The following is a 16,794-nucleotide window of genomic DNA, read 5'->3' on the forward strand; positions in this document are numbered from 1 at the left end:
CATCCTCAAAAAGTACTGGTCTGGGCCGCCATGTCTTCCAATGGAATCATTGGCCCATTTTTCAGATCCGAAACGATTACTGCATCACGCTATCTGGACATTCTTCATGAATTTGTGGCGGTACAAACTGCCTTAGACGACACTGCGAACACCTCGTGGTTTATGCAAGATGGTGCCCGCCCACATCGCACGGCCGACGTCTTTAATTTCCTGAATGAATATTTTGATGATCGTGTGATTGCTTTGGGCTATCCGAAACATACAGGAGGCTGCGTGGATTGGCCTCCCTATTCGCCAGACATGAACCCCTGTGACTTCTTTCTGTGGGGACACTTGAAAGACCAGGTGTACCGCCAGAATCCAGAAACAATTGAACAGCTGAAGCAGTACATCTCATCTGCATGTGAAGCCATTCCGCCAGACACGTTGTCAAAGGTTTCGGGTAATTTCATTCAGAGACTACGCCATATTATTGCTACGCATGGTGGATATGTGGAAAATATCGTACTATAGAGTTTCCCAGACCGCAGCGCCATCTGTTGTTGAAAATTGTAACTACTGTAATTTCGAAAGTTTGTCTGCCTGAAAATGTACTGTTATCCCAAGCATATTGCAACAAACGGTGTATTTCTATCGCTGCTCGTTTAGTTTTTATTGCCGTTTAAAATATACCGGTCATTTTTGAAACACCCTGTATGAACAAAGAGCTGTGCACAAGACCGCATGTGAACCACTTATATACATAATTCTTACCAGGTATCGTTAAATAGTTGAGAACCGCTTATATACATAATTCTTACCAGGTGTCGTTAAGTAGTTGAGAGTATGTTGCTGGAATTTTAAATAACATTGATAAGAGGCGTTAAATACAGCTTTGCGTAATTAAAATTAAGACTTTCTTGTTTATCCATAAATCCCTTATGTTGAGTGCTACATATAGGACTAGACTTTTACTTTTTGCCGTTGAGCACTACGTTTTGGTAAGGAAGATGTATGTATATAAACGTACAGACTTAGCGATGTGTTTACTTCGTATTAAGAACCAGAGTTGCCATTAGATGACTGAGTATGAGTGATTTTTCTGATTTTCCATAAATGTGCCCCTATTTATTTTACATTTCGTGACAGTCAATTGCAAACTATGTCTCAAATGATATTTATGGCCAGATAGCAACGACATAGCGCAAAATGGCGCAGCTAGGCCACGATTAGTTCACTGACAGTTATGACCGACTAGAGTTGTAAAACACCACAGGCTACCGTAGATTATCATAAATAAGCGTAGATCTGTGTTTACGTATACGATAAGTGTCTTACTAGATTCCCCTGCAAACGGGAGGCGATGAACTGTCTACAGACGGAGGATCTAATATAAAAGACCGCATAATCTACGCAACACTTGTGTTGAACATACCAAGTTTATCCTTCTGACTGTTGCTTAAACAGTATAGATAGCAAAATTGTCTATGTTTAATTCCGTTATTGTTCGAAAATGGTTGATTTGTATCATGAAATGAAGGCATGTACTTATAAAAATAAAAGAAAACTATATAGATTTATCATATAGCGCTAGAAAACGCAGTTTCCTCAAAATTAAATTAAACAACATCAAACAAATATATGAAACATCACTCTAATACCTCGACAAGCTTATATAAAAACATATATAAACATACTTGCAAATAAAAAAGCCTTTTCTTGCTGCAACTTATTTTTCCCAGACGCAGCAAGAAAAGGCGGTTTTATTTACAAAACAAGTATTTCTGTGCTTGCTGCGGAGGATGGCCATGCAAACAAACTTGTTGCACATGCAAACGTGTTTCTGTTTCTCATAAACAACTTTCACATTTATCAATAACAATAGGAAACCCTTGCTTTTGATTATGATTATGAATGTTCTTTTCAGCACAAAATATCAACAATAATTGCATAGACTTCTGTGCATGTAAACTTTACTTGCATCAAAACATTGCTTTGGTTACAAAAGAGCGCAGACGTTGCAAGATCAACTAATTTTTATTATTTATAAAACGAAATTTATATCCTGTAAGGGTAGAAAATACACAGTGGACTAACAATGAATGATGCGCGGTACTTATTATTTGCAAAGCAAATGACCACACAAACATAAACAGAGTTGCTCTCTACGCATTCAATGACGTGTGTTTCCCTACCAATGCCACCAGTACCACAGATAATCTTATCATTTAATACTTCACTTATGTACTATACCAAAACTGCCGAACCGTAGTTCTGGTAGAGTGTAGCTATATGAACGACACCATCAAGGGACGGTGAATCTCTACATACTGCATAAATTAACTACAGTGCTTAAATTGGTAAAAAGTTAATTAATTCGGGTCAATTTTATTGCACTTAGAGTCTTTTACAATATGTATTAGTCATATGGTCTCCTACGTTCGTTAATTAATGTCGCTCATTTAGGGCAAAGAGCTAATTTCAAGCCGAGATAGCGATATAATCTTAGTCGACAGCGTGTTATCTCTGTTTTCTTTTCAGTAAAAATTTATGACTTCCTTTCTTCCCTTTTCTTTACCAATACTTCTTGGTTTATATTCGTGTAATTATACCTAATCGCTCATGACGAAAGTTTGAAAGCAGGAAATCCAAAATAAATCCAAAACACAGTGGCGCTATACTGTAAATATTAAGTTTCGATCAATCGTTTGTAACGAGTCCTGCGAAAATGTTAGCCACACACGCAGGCAAAACGTCGCCAGCAACAATACGCATCCCGAGTCACTCGCCACTTCACATATCTTTTCACTAAATGAATCTCCATTATTGGACAGAATCAACTCTTATTAATGAGTCCTAGAAGTCTCTTTTTTTTTAATCTAATGTTGTGGATAGCCTGTAAATGTTAAAAGATTAAAACTTAGAAACATCAGCCGTAATGATCTGCGGCTGATTGCTCTATTTTTAAAGTTGTAATTGATACAACAGTACAGCCATAATGAGATTTTCAGGCTGCAGCGGAGTGTGCGCTGATATGAAACTTCCTGGCAGATTAAAACCGTGTGTTGGACCGAGACTCGAACTCGGGACCTGTTCCTTTCGCGGGCAAGTGCTAGAGTGCTAGAGCACTTGCCCGCGAAAGGCAAAGGTCCCGAGTTCGAGTCTCGGTCCGGCACACAGTTTTAATCTGCCAGAAAGTTTCAGTACAGCCATGTTTCCTGAATAAGTGACTCTTCTCTCTTTTTCTGGTATAAGATACTTGAAGTGAGACTTTCTGGCACCAGAAAGCGAAAACACAACACTTTTGGTGTCTGCTAACATGAATTATTACCTGGGTTACTGTTTTTTGAAGGAAAGTACAGGATAACATTAAAAACTAAGTCAAAACTTAAAATGTGAATTGATAAGTATGAAGTCTAACCGAAAACTTTAAGGCACGGAGGAACGAGTCCGTAGGATGCAGGTTCCAGATTCCTAAAACATCTACGTCTCTGCAATTCATAATTTAGTGCGTGGCAGAGGATTCATCGAACCACATTCCAGATAGATCTCTACCGTTTCACTGTCAAACAGCGCGTGTGAAAAAGAACACTTAACGTCTTCCCGTGCGAGCTCTGGTTTATTTTATCAGAAAATGGTTCAAATGGGTCTGAGCACTATGGGACTTAACATCTTAGGTAATCAGTCCCCTATAACTTATAACTATTTAAACCTAACTAACCTAAGGACATCACACACATCCATGCCCGAGGCAGGATTCGAAGCTGCTACCGTAGCGGTCGCGCGGTGTCAGACTGAAGCGCCTAGAACCGCTCGGCCTCACCGGCCGGCCTTACGTATTCAGGTCGGAAGGCGTCATGTACACTTTTGTCTACTTTTTTTAGATGGATGTATTTTAGATTTATTTTTGGTGGATTTATATGTTACGGTGCTCAGTCTTGATGCAACGACCTGCTCTGTTTGCTGAGCATTATTTAATGCTAAGTTATCAAGTATGTTTTCGCAACCATTTAAACTTCGAACTGGCTGCTTAAGTTATTGTTCAAAATAATTTTATTAGAAAGCATTCAGTACGATTTCGGACGTCGTTTAGGTCTACCACCAGCATTACAAACGTATTTTCGCCAAAATGTAAAGGGTGCATCAAAGTCACCATCAATTGTAATTGTATGAGAGTGGTACCTACCTAAAACGAGTCAAGTTTACTTTGAACTGTTTACCAACTCTGTCATCGGAATCGGGGATCGGTAAAAGGAAGCAGTTACTAATTTATTTCGGTTGCCAAATATAACCTCTACCCGTATTAACTCACAGGAACAACTAACTTCAATTTCACTACAATTTACTCCTGACAGCAATAAACACTATACCACAAATTTTCTTTAATCTATCCTTTCTGAAAACGGTTAGGTCCTTTGTAAAAATTTCGGCAACTGATCTCCAGCTTTAGCCAGCCTCCAGTACCGTGAGCTTCGATGCTTTCTATTAGCGCTTGGAGCTTCGTACCGCCCAGTTCCTTGTGTGTAGTAGACCCCTGATCTAGTAAGTGGAACGAAAAATCCACCTCCCTATGGAGCATGCCGAGGAATCTGCAGCCTACACAGTGGCACAACTGTCTGAGCATGTAATTCAGTCCCACCACTCTGTACCAAAGAACCACAGTCAGCTCTCTCCACATTGCTACAGATGGTGAGCTCCATCTTCATCTCACAAGCACGACGGGCAGTCTTTATCATCAGTTAGCGGCTCAAAACCGTAGATAATCTCTTCCGATCCAAACAACACACATCATAAGTACTGATATGAGCCACCAACTGCAGTTGGCTGTGCCCTGTGTTCTTCATGGCATCTGGAATCGCCCTTTGCACATCTTGAATGACTGCTCCTGGTTTTCGCACAGAGTACACGCTGTATTCCTTCCTTGGTAGCCATACTCCTAAGGGGCCCCATTACACACCTTAAGTAGGAGTGTCCAACTACCAGTAATCCCACTCTTTGCCGGCCGCGGTGGTCTAGCGGTTCTGGCGCTGCAGTCCGGAACCGCCGGACTGCTACGGTCGCAGGTTCGAATCCTGCCTCGGGCATGGGTGTGTGTGATGTCCTTAGGTTAGTTAGGTTTAAGTAGTTCTAAGTTCTAGGGGACTTATGACCTAAGATGTTGAGTCCCATAGTGCTCAGAGCCATTTGAACCATTTTTGAACTCACTCTTTATGACTCTCCAGATCTTGTAGGACGAGAGACATCCTCTGAAAAACGGCAAGCAAATACTTCAGGCTCAGCACCTTTATTAGAAATAGACAAGCCGCGCGGGGTAGCCGCAGGGTATAGGGCGGCTTGCCGGACGGAGTGGCCGTGCGGTTCTAGGTCTGGAACCAAGCGACCGCTACGGTCGCAGGTTCGAATCCTGCCTCGGGCATGGATGTGTGTCATGTCCTTAGGTTAGTTAGGTTTAATTAGTTCTAAGTACTAGGCGACTGATGACCTCAGAAGTTAAGTCGCATAGTGCTCAGAGCCATTTTTGAGTCGGCTTCTCAAGGTCCGGGCGGCTCCACCCTCGGAGGTTCTGGTCCTCCATCGGGCATGGCTATGTGTGTGTGCGTTGTCCTTAGCGTAAGTTAACTTAAGTAGAGCGAAAGCTTAGGTACCCATGACTATAGCAGTTCTAAATCTACATCTACATCTACATTTACACTCCGCAAGCCACTCAACGGTGTGTGGCGGAGGGCATTTTACGTGCCACTGTCATTACCTCCCTATTCTGTTCCAGTCGCGTATTGTTCGCGGGAAGAACGACTGTCTGAAAGCCTCCGTGCGCGCTCGAATCTCTCTAATTTTACATTCGTGATCTCCACGGGAGGTATAAGTAGGGGGAAGCAATATATTCGATACCTCATCCAGAAACGCACCCTCTCGAAACCCGGCGGGCAAGCTACACCGCGATGCAGAGCGCCTCTCTTGCAGAGTCTGCCACCTGAGTTTGCTAAACATCTCCGTAACGCTATCACGGTTACCAAATAACCCTGTGACGAAACGCGCCTCTCTTCTTTGGATCTTCTCTATCTCCTCTGTCAACCTGATCTGGTACGGGTCCCACACTGATGAGCAATACTCAAGTATAGGTCGAACGAGTGTTTTGTAAGCCACCTCCTTTGTTGATGAACTACATTTTCTAGGGACTCTCCCAACGAATCTCAACCTGGTACCCGCCTTACCAACAATTAATTTTATATGATCATTCCACTTCAAATCGTTCCGTACGCATACTCCCAGATATTTTACAGAAGTAACTGCTACCAGTGTTTGTTCCGCTATCATATAATCATACAATAAAGGATCCTTCTTTCTATGTATTCGCAATACATTACATTTGTCTATGTTAAGGGTCAGTTGCCACTCCCTGCACCAAGTGCCTATCCACTGCAGATCTTCCTGCATTTCGCTACAATTTTCTAATGCTGCAACTTCTCTGTATATTACAGCATCATCCGCGAAAAGCCGCATGGAACTTCCGACACTATCTACAAGGTCATTTATATATATTGTGAAAAGCAATGGTCCCATAACACTCCCCTGTGGCACGCCAGAGGTTACTTTAACGTCTGTAGTCTCTCCATTGATAACAACATGCTGTGTTCTGTTTACTAAAAACTCTTCAATCCAGCCACACAGTTCGTCTGATATTCCGTAGGCTCTTACTTTGTTTATCAGGCGACAGTGCGGAACTATATCGAACGCCTTCCGGAAGTCAAGGAAAACAGCATCTACCTGGGAGCCTGTATCTAATATTTTCTTGGTCTCATGAACAAATAAAGCGAGTTGGATCTCACACGATCGCTGTTTCCGGAATCCATGTTGATTCCTACAGAGTAGATTCTGGGTTTCCAAAAACGACATGATACTCGAGCAAAAAACATGTTCTAAAATTCTACAACAGATCGACGTCAGAGATATAGGTCTATAGTTTTGCGCATCTGCTCGACGACCCTTCTTGAAGACTGGGACTACCTGTGCTCTTTTCCAATCATTTGGAACCTTCCGTTCCTCTAGAGACTTGCGTTACACGGCTGTCAGAAGGGGGGCAAGTTCTTTCGCGTACTCTGTGTAGAAACGAATTGGTATCCCGTCAGGTCCAGTGGACTTTCCTCTGTTGAGTGATTCCAGTTGCTTTTCTATTCCTTGGACACTTATTTCGATGTCAGCCATTTTTTCGTTTGTGCGAGGATTTAGAGAAAGAACTACAGTGCGGTCTTCCTCTGTGAGACAGCTTTACGCTTGTCATCCTCTGTTTCAATGCCATCATCATCCCGGAGTGTCTGGATATGCTGTTTCGAGCCAATTACTGATTTAACGTAAGACCAGAACTTCCTAGGATTTTCTGTCAAGTCGGTACATAGAATTTTACTTTCGAATTCACTTAACGCTTCACGCATAGCCCTCCTTATGCTAACTTTGACATCGTTTAGGTTCTGTTTGTCTGAGAGGTTTTGGCTGCGTTTAAACTTGGAGTGAAGCTCTCTTTGCTTTCACAGTAGCTTCCTAACTTTGTTGTTGAACCACGGTGGGTTTTTCCCGTCCCTCACAGTTTTACTCGGCACGTATCTGTCTAAAACGCATTTTACAATTGCCTTAAACTTTTTCCATAAACACTCAACATTGTCAGTGTCGGAACAGAAATTTTCGTTTTGATCTGTTTTGTCCCATAAGACCTTACCACAAATTTCCAAAAGAGACAGACAACACCTGATCGCTTTTTGTGAGATGAAACACGGAGACCCTCCAATCGCCCCCCCCCCCTCCCCCGAAAGGGTTTCGCTGCCTGCCACGCATTGCAACGACCTCCCACTCGACCATCAGTGGGGCGTCAATCTCTGTATGGGCAGTAGTCAGGATGGGTGCATTAATGGACTGATCAGGCGATACACATGGGATGTACTGGGTGTCCCTTCGATCCCCACATCCAGCCCCCACCCCTACCCCCACAATGATGCCCACTGGCTACAACCTCAATCTGCATGACCAAAGGCAGCACAGCCTGGAACCGTGAGTGTAGTGTCAACAAATCAGCTCACATGTGAACATAGCAAACACACGTACTCGAACTCGGGACCTTTGCCTTTTGCGGGCACGTGCTCTACCAACGGCTACCCAAGCACGACTCACGACCCGTCCTCACAGCTTTAATTCCACCAGTACCTCGTCTCCTACGTTCCAAACTCCACAGAAGCATCCTGCATACCTTGCAGAACTTCCAGGAGTGTAGTTCGAGTCTCGGTACGGCACACAGTTTTAACCTGCCAGGATGTTTCATATCAACGCACACTACGCTGCAGAGTGAAAATCTCATTCTGATAGTAAACACAGTTCCTGTCCACACTAAAGACGGCGGAAAAATGCTCTAGACCTACAGCCCATGAGTCAAATGTGGCCCAAAGCAAGTATCAATGAAGCACAAGTAGTTAGCATCTATCACACAATCTGTAAAACAAAAATAACATCCAAAGAATTCTACCTACATGGAGTTATGATAAATGAAATATTTTAGTTTCGAAAATTCCAAAACACTATGCCATTCTCTCATTTGGTCCACCCCGTTCTTAATACTGCTGCGTGTGCTATATTTGAAATCGCAGAGTTTCATTCTTATACCTGCCCAATCCGGCAGATCTGTTGGTCTCTTATTTTAGGGCCACTTCATTTACAGTTTGTCAAATTAATTCTATCTTACCCTTTTACAGTAAAGAATCAAACTTTAATCAATTCTAAATTACATAAATGTGTAAAAATGTTTTGCCCTGTGCGTATTGTTAGCCTTAAGTATATCATGGGAGGCTAAAAAATACTCGTCTTCTTCCGATGCCTAGGTTAGTTGGTTGGACACACTTGCTCTAGACAGTTATTAAAACGAAGGACTATGCCTAATAAAATGACGCACTGCTGCAGTAACGAAAGGCACTACTCAGCTAAGTTGGTATAGGGCGCTATATCAAAGAGCAGAGGAAAAAATAGAATCATCGAAACCCAAAAGTCATGCACAATGAAGCACTCCCGGTCTCTTTAGCAAATTAATTAATTAACGAGTGAGAAGAAAAAGCTGCTATGCTATATTACTCGCAGCACCCTTTTAGGTACGTTAATTATGCTTCCCCGGCTCAAAACACCACGTGTGATGGCCTTCAGCTAGCGTGCTCGTATGTGTGTTCAAACATGGAGGTCATCAAGAAATAACGATCGCTGCTGAAAGAGCACAATTGTACCAATAACTGTTTTCCTAGCCTCTTCTTGGTGAACTCACTTACTGACCATTACGTATGTTGTATTTGATCTGCATTCAAACTTTTGGAGCAAACATATGGGAACAGTTGGGAATAATATTTATGACAGAAATCCAGCAATGCGGGAAATATAAAACTTGCCCACTTTTTATCCAGTTGCATAAGTTCTGCAAACGTTTTACATATTTCATGTTTCACAAAATAAGGAACCCTTCCTTAGGGGAGAGTGTGTTACGTTCAGGACAATGTAGCTACGAACTGATGTTCACTGGTCGGTATTTCCGTCTATTGACCGATTTTAGAATAACGCACTGAAAACCTCCACAAGCAGTTTTCGTCACTTTCTAGAGTTTTGGTTGCTCTTAGATAAAAGTTTATGTTTTGAGCAGAATTTGCAAATATTTTGCATTCTACAAGTTTAAGTCTTGTATTATTGTTAAAGCTGTTTGGAATATATTGTAAAGTCTTCAGTTACAGGCTTTTAATGTGAGTAAAATGCAGTGTATTTTTATAACTATTTATCGACAGCTAAACCTTACTTCGTCAGTCGTGCCTTCAAACAGCGGGAGATCTCTTACCGTGGCATGTGTGGTACTTGCAAATGAACAGCGTTTCTTTAATGTTTTAATAATTTTACCTGTCTCAGAAAAGGAAATTTGTGTTAGTGGCCGATAGCTACAGACGATTAAATACAATATTAATAAGATTTTCTCGACAGCAGTGTGTAAATTTCAAAGGGATATTAGTTCTTAGGTAGAAGACTAAGTTGTACATTGGAACATCTTTTGACATACAGAAAAACTTTACTTTTCTGAAGTAATTTTTGCAGTTTCAGAAAAATTTAAGTGCTCGTCTTCCCCCGCGCCGTTCAAGAGTGGAACTGTAGAGAGACAGCTTGAAGGTGGTTCATTGAACCCACTGCCAACAATTTATTGCGAATAGCAGAGTAATCACATAGACGTAGATGTGCCGGCCGCTGTGGCCGAGCGGTTCTGGGCGCTACAGTCTGGAACCGCGCGACCGCTAGGGTCGCAGGTTCGAATCCTGCCTCGGGCATGGATGTGTGTGATGTCCGTAGGTTAGTTAGGTTTAAGTAGTTCTAAGTTCTAGGAGACTGATGACCACAGATGTTAAGTCCCATAGTGCTCAGAGCCATTTTTTGAAAATTCAAAACTACATGTGAAACTTACTAAATGTCAATGTCTAGGTTCCTAGTCCATATTAGAGCAGTATCATCAGCTTCCATGAGTTCGCTCCAATTCCTCTGGTCGGAACGCAAGGGGTATTCATCTACAATGTGCTTGTCATCCTCACGATGAAGGTACCTGTTCTCGGAGGGAATGTGTAATTTGGGCAAAACCTTTGTGCTATGGCGTGTCACTTGCGGGAAACGTTCGTGGTACAGTCGACTAACAGCTCCTCCGTTACATCGAGCTCCTACCTACTCAAGGAGCATGGTTGCATAGGCCTGTTCCGAAAGCGTGTACCGAACCATGCTTACCGTGTCGGAGACGCACAGGCATTGAATAGGTCTCGCAGCAGGGCAGACGTTAAGTGACTTCAGGTGACCGTTTGACTTGGTACACGTCATCAAAAAAAAAAAATGGTTCAAATGGCTCTGAGCACTATGGGACTCAACTGCTGAGGTCATTAGTCCCCTAGAACTTAGAACTAGTTAAACCGACTAACCTAAGGACATCACACACATCCATGCCCGAGGCAGGATTCGAACCTGCTACCGTAGCGGTCTCGCGGTTCCAGACTGCAGCGCCAGAACCGCGCGGCCACTTCGGCCGGCTACACGTCATCCCGTCTAAGCTGTTACATACCAAGAAAAGCAAATCTGAGAATTTCTCTTTCCCTCCGTAGACGTGGACGCGTTACACATATGCACTGAAACCGTCACAGAACGGAAACGCTGAATTTCCGAACATGGCTTCCTAACCAAAATATTATGCACTGACGCCCCTCTAAAAGTCCAAGGAGTTGGTAAACGCAAATTTTCGATCATCCTGTATGCTTTACTTGCTGTATGTTTGCATTATATACCTTTTAAAGTTGCTTCCCCGTTTTATAAACCACACATTCCTGTGGAACCAGGGGCCTGTTAGAAAATTTTGCTACTAATAGAGATACAAAAGTCGGTGGTAGGTAGAAAAAAGGTTGACTGCCGCTGATACAGACACTTGTTTTATTCGTCGCTGCATTTATGAGTGCAAGAGGAAAAGGAATTAGTAGTATTAGTAGTAGTAGTAGTAGTAGTAGTAGTAGTATAAAAAGAAGAAGAAGAAGAAGATATTTTCCGCCATGCACCGTTTGCTGACTTGCGAAGATGTATGTAGATGTAGATATTATAGCCTGGCGCTTAGGAACAAAGAACCCTGAAATTTCGAAGCTGGTTGGCTGTTTACGTGCTTTTATCGTGAGCATTTATGGAAATTGTTTGAAGGACGGCGAAATCTCGAGTGGGTGACAAAGTTTGGTGACAAAGGTTTGGACGTTCGCACCTCATCTAGCGCCCGTGATGATAGCTCAAAAATTTAAGTAGCCACGATGAACAGCGCTACATGAGTATTCGACACGATACTTTCGTAACAAAATGCTAATTGTGATGATACTCATGAACCGAAACGGTAATCTGTGAAGTCAAAAAGTGATAAAACCATCTATGAATAAACAAAAAAACTGTATTTCATAATGGGTCGCATACTCCAACTTGACAGTGTCTGCTTGTTTTGCACTTTTGTAAATAGAATATTTTAAGAGAGGCAGACGTGTCGTTCCGAATTTACTGTGTTGGTATACTAAACAATCTGAAAATGAATTCAAAGTCAATAGAAATCTACTGAGAATAAAAATTCAGCACGCACCTAATATACAAAATAAACTGAAAAACCAAACGTAAATGATCATCTAATCCTGAGACTTATGGTCGGATAACAAACGTGCGGGATCTGCGCTCCTTCCTGTAAGCGATAAAGCTATCCGCGCCGTGGTGTTGCGGGACCCATCTGTTATCCTGGCTGGCAATCTATAAGGCGGCAGTTTGCTGCCCGTCTCGTCTAGGCAAGTGGCTATCGTCTGCAGCTGGAGGCCAGAGGGTTTATAGCTTCCGCCGCTTCTCTGCTCAAACACTGTGTCGAAAAGTTCCAGACTCCTCCGTGTTCTTTACTCGTATCGCAACAATCTAGTTCAAGCGACGATCGAGACTTTCCGCAGGAAAAAATTAAAAATAGGATTCAGAATGGATTTTGTCATTTAAGGAGAGTGTGCACTGATATTGTAAACATGCTGGCAAACTAAAACTTCGCGCTGGGCCGGGTCTCCAACCTAGGACCTTTGCCTTTCGCGGCCGAGCTCTCTACCGACTGAGCAATTCAAACATAGGCACTGCTGTAATTAAAGTTTTTCTGGCGGTCGACAGTTATGCTGGGATAGTTCAGTCGATAGAGAAAAAAAGGGCAGGCAAAACACTATAAGGTAGTCGTAGAAACAATCAGTACTGTAGTTGTAAATCGTCGAAGCTGTGTTGGGAAAGAACCAGAGCTCTAAGCCCTGATAAAAAGAACTGAAGCTCAAAGATTTTAGGTACGGAAATCTGGCTGAAGTTGGAAATACGTTCAGCCTAAATTTTTTCATACGTCCTAACAGTGTTCAGAAAGTTGGTGGTGCAGCATTTATTTCTGTCAGTAGTTTGCCTTGTAGTGATATTGAAGTAGGTACATCCTGCGACATAGTATAAGTCAGGGACGATCGTAGAAGTCAAGGTGGGCTAATGGGGGAGGGGGGGGGGTGTTTGAGGGAATGGAATATCGCTTAAACAAAAGGAGAGTTGGAGTGCTCCACCGACAAACTGATAAAATTTGGCTTTGCTTAAAGTAGTTTTTGGTAACTGTTTTGGTGTTCAGGGAAAAAGATGTGCATTAATAAATAATAAGACGCTCATTTTAAGTTAAATGATATTTTTTGGTTTAGATAGTAAGCTATTTTCCGCTCTTATTCTTTTGTTAAAATGTGTTTGAAATGCATTGCAATATATATTGCAACATTATTATTTAAAAAATGATTGAATCTGTTGAAGTACTATATTCGCTGATTTCTGAAGTCATTTTATCCAGTGTAATATGATACTCCATTCGGGGAGGGGGGGGGGGCTATAGCCCCCATAGCCACCCCGCCCCCGGTAGAGGTTATACTTGACAATCGGACTAAGCTATTAATTGGATCGTTTTACCGACCCCCGACTGAGAAGATATAGTTGCTGAACAATTCAAAGAAAACTTTAGTCTCATTTCGAATAGGTGCCCCACTCGTACAATTATAGTCGGTGGTGACTTCAATCTACCCTCGATATGCCGGAAAAATTATACGTTTAAAGCAGGCGGCAGGCATACGTCACCAAAAAATGTACTGAATGCTTTCTCAGAAAATTAATTTGGACAATTACTTCATGAGCCCACTCGAAGCGTAAATGGTTGCGAAAGCATACTTGACCTCTCAGCATAAAATAATCCTGGACAAATAGGGAGTATCGCGACGAATACAGGGATTAGCGACCACAAAGCAGTTGTTGCTAGTCTGAATACCTTAACTCCTACAACTATCAAAAAGAAACGAAAAGTACATCTATTCAAAAAATCTGATAAAAATCATTTTTTAAGAGAGAGCCTCCACTCCTTCCGATCTGATCATGCAAGCGTACAGAAGATGTGGAATGATTTCACAGCGAGAGTATCAAAGGCAATTGAGAGATGTACACAACACAAATTAATAAGTGATGGAACTGATCCCCCACGGTACACGAAACGGGTCAGATCGTTGTTGAAGATGCAGCGAAAAAAGCATGCCAAAGGTAAAAGAACGCAAAATCCACAAGATTGGCAAAGTTTTGCAGAAGTTCGAAAAACAGCGCGTACTTCAATGTGAGACGCTTTTAGTAATTTCCACAACGAAACTGTCTCAGAACCTGGCAGAAAACCCAAAGAGATTCTGGTCATATATAAAGCACACCAGTGGCAAGACGCAATCAATACCTTCACTGCGAGATAACAACGGCTACGCCAATGATGACAGTGCCACTGCAGCAGAGTTATTAAACACAGTTTCCGAAACTCCTTCACCAAAGCAGACGAAGTAAATATTCCTGAATTCCGCTCAAAAACAACTGCCAAGATGAGAAACATATAAGTACATATCCTCGACGTAGCAAAACAGCTTAAATAACTTAATAAAGGCAAGGTTTCCGGTCCAGATTGTGTACCAGTCAGATTCCTCTCAGAGTATTCTGATACAATAGCTCCATAATTTAGCAATTATATACAACCACTCGCTCACAGAAAGATCCGCACCTAAAGAGTGGAAAATTGTTCAAGTCACACCAATAACCAAAAATGGAAGTAGGAGTAATGCGTTGAATTACAGACCCATATCACTAACGTTGATTTGCAGTAGGGTTTTGGGACATATAGTGTGTTCGAACATCAATACGAGTTATTGACACATAGTCAGCATGGATTCAGGAAATCTCGTTCTTGTGAAACACAACTAGTTCTTTATACTTATGAAGTAATGAGTGCTATGGGCAGGGGATGTCAAACTGATTCCATATTTATAGATTTCCAGAAGGCTTTCGACACCCTCACAAGCGTCTTCTAACCAAACTGCGTGCCTATGGAGTATCGCCTCAGTTGTGCGACTGGATTCGTGATTTGCTGTCCGAAAGGTCACAGATCGTAGTAATAGACGGAAAGTCATCAAGTAAAACGGAAGTAATACCCGGCGTTCCCAAAGGAAGTGTAATAGGCCCTCTATTGTTCCTGATCTATATTAACGACATAGGAGACAATCTCAGTAGCCTTCTTAGATTGTTTGCAGATGATGCTGTCATTTACCGTCTTGTAAAGTCATCAGATACCGAAATGAATTGCAAAATGTCCGGAACCGCACGACTGATACGGTCGCAGGTTCGAATCCTGCCTCGGGCATGGATGTGCGTGATGTCCTTAGGTTAGTTAGGTTTAAGTAGTTCTAAGTTCTAGGGGACTGATGACCACAGATGGTAAGTCCCATAGTGCTCAGAGCCATTTGAACAAATTGCAAAATGATTTAGATAAGGTATCTGTTTGGTGCGAAGAGTGGCAATTGACCCTGAATAAAGAAAAGTGTAAAGTTATTCACATGAGAACCAAAAGAAATCTGCTAAATTTCGACTAGGAGATAAGTCACACAAATCTGAAGGCTGTAAATTCAACTAACTACTTCGGGATTACAATTGCAAATGCCCTAAATTGCAACGATCACAGCGATAATGTTGTAGGCAGAGCAAACCAAAGACTGCGATTCATTAGCAGAACACTTAGAAGGTGCAACAGGTCTACTAAAGAGATTGCTAACACCACGCTTGTCCGCCCTATTCTTGATTATTGCTGTGCGGTGTGGGATCCGCATCAGGTGGGGCTGACGGATGACATCGAAAAAGTACAAAGAAGGGCAGCTAGTTCTGTTTTATCGCGAAATAGGTGAGATAGTGCCACAGACATGATACGTGAACTGGAGTAGCAATCATTAAAACAGAGGCGTTTTTCGTTGCGACGGGATCGTCTCATGAAATTTCAATCACCAGTTTTCTCCTCCGATTGCGAAAACATTCTGTTGGCACCCACCTACATAGGGAGAAATGATCATCACGATAGAGAAATCAGGGCTCGCACGGAAAAATTTAAGTGCTCGTTTTTCCCGCGCGCCGTTCGATAGTGGAACGGTAGAGAGACAGCTTGAAGGTGGTTCATTGAACCCTCTGCCAGGCACTTTACTGTGAATAGCAGAGTAATGACATAGACGTAGATGTACATTGGAAGGAATTTTCATTTCAGCTTCTGCGGGACTTTATGCGTCAGCGGCGAGGAGTGAAAATGTCTGCCAGACCGGGATTCGAACCCGGACTCTGCTGCTTACTAGGCAATTGCGTCGACCACTGTGCCATCAGGAAACTGTTTTTCGCGATTGCGCGGACTCACTCTCTCTGCACGCCTTCCCACCGAGCACCACTGACAACCAGTAAAGAAAAGCTTGTTTCTAAATGTAGTTTCAAGAGTAGCAGCGAAAAGTAGTAAGTCCGTTACTGTTAATACTAATCATGTATACAGGGTTATTACAAATGATTGAAGCGATTTCACAGCTCTACAATAACTTTATTATTTGAGATATTTTCACAATGCTTTGCACACACATACAAAAACTCAAAAAGTTTTTTTAGGCATTCACAAATGTTCGATATGTGCCCCTTTAATGATTCGGCAGACATCAAGCCGATAATCAAGTTCCTCCCACACTCGGCGCAGCATGTCCCTATCAATGAGTTCGAAAGCATCGTTGATGCGAGCTCGCAGTTCTGGCACGTTCCTTGGTAGAGGAGGTTTAAACACTGAATCTTTCACATAACCCCACAGAAAGAAATCGCATGGGGTTAAGTCGGGAGAGCGTGGAGGCCATGACGTGAATTGCTGATCGTGATCTCCACCACGACCGATCCATCGGTTTTCCA

This window comes from Schistocerca nitens, chromosome 12 (genome assembly GCF_023898315.1).
Source record: "Schistocerca nitens isolate TAMUIC-IGC-003100 chromosome 12, iqSchNite1.1, whole genome shotgun sequence".
NCBI classification, from domain to species: Eukaryota; Metazoa; Arthropoda; class Insecta; order Orthoptera; family Acrididae; genus Schistocerca; species Schistocerca nitens.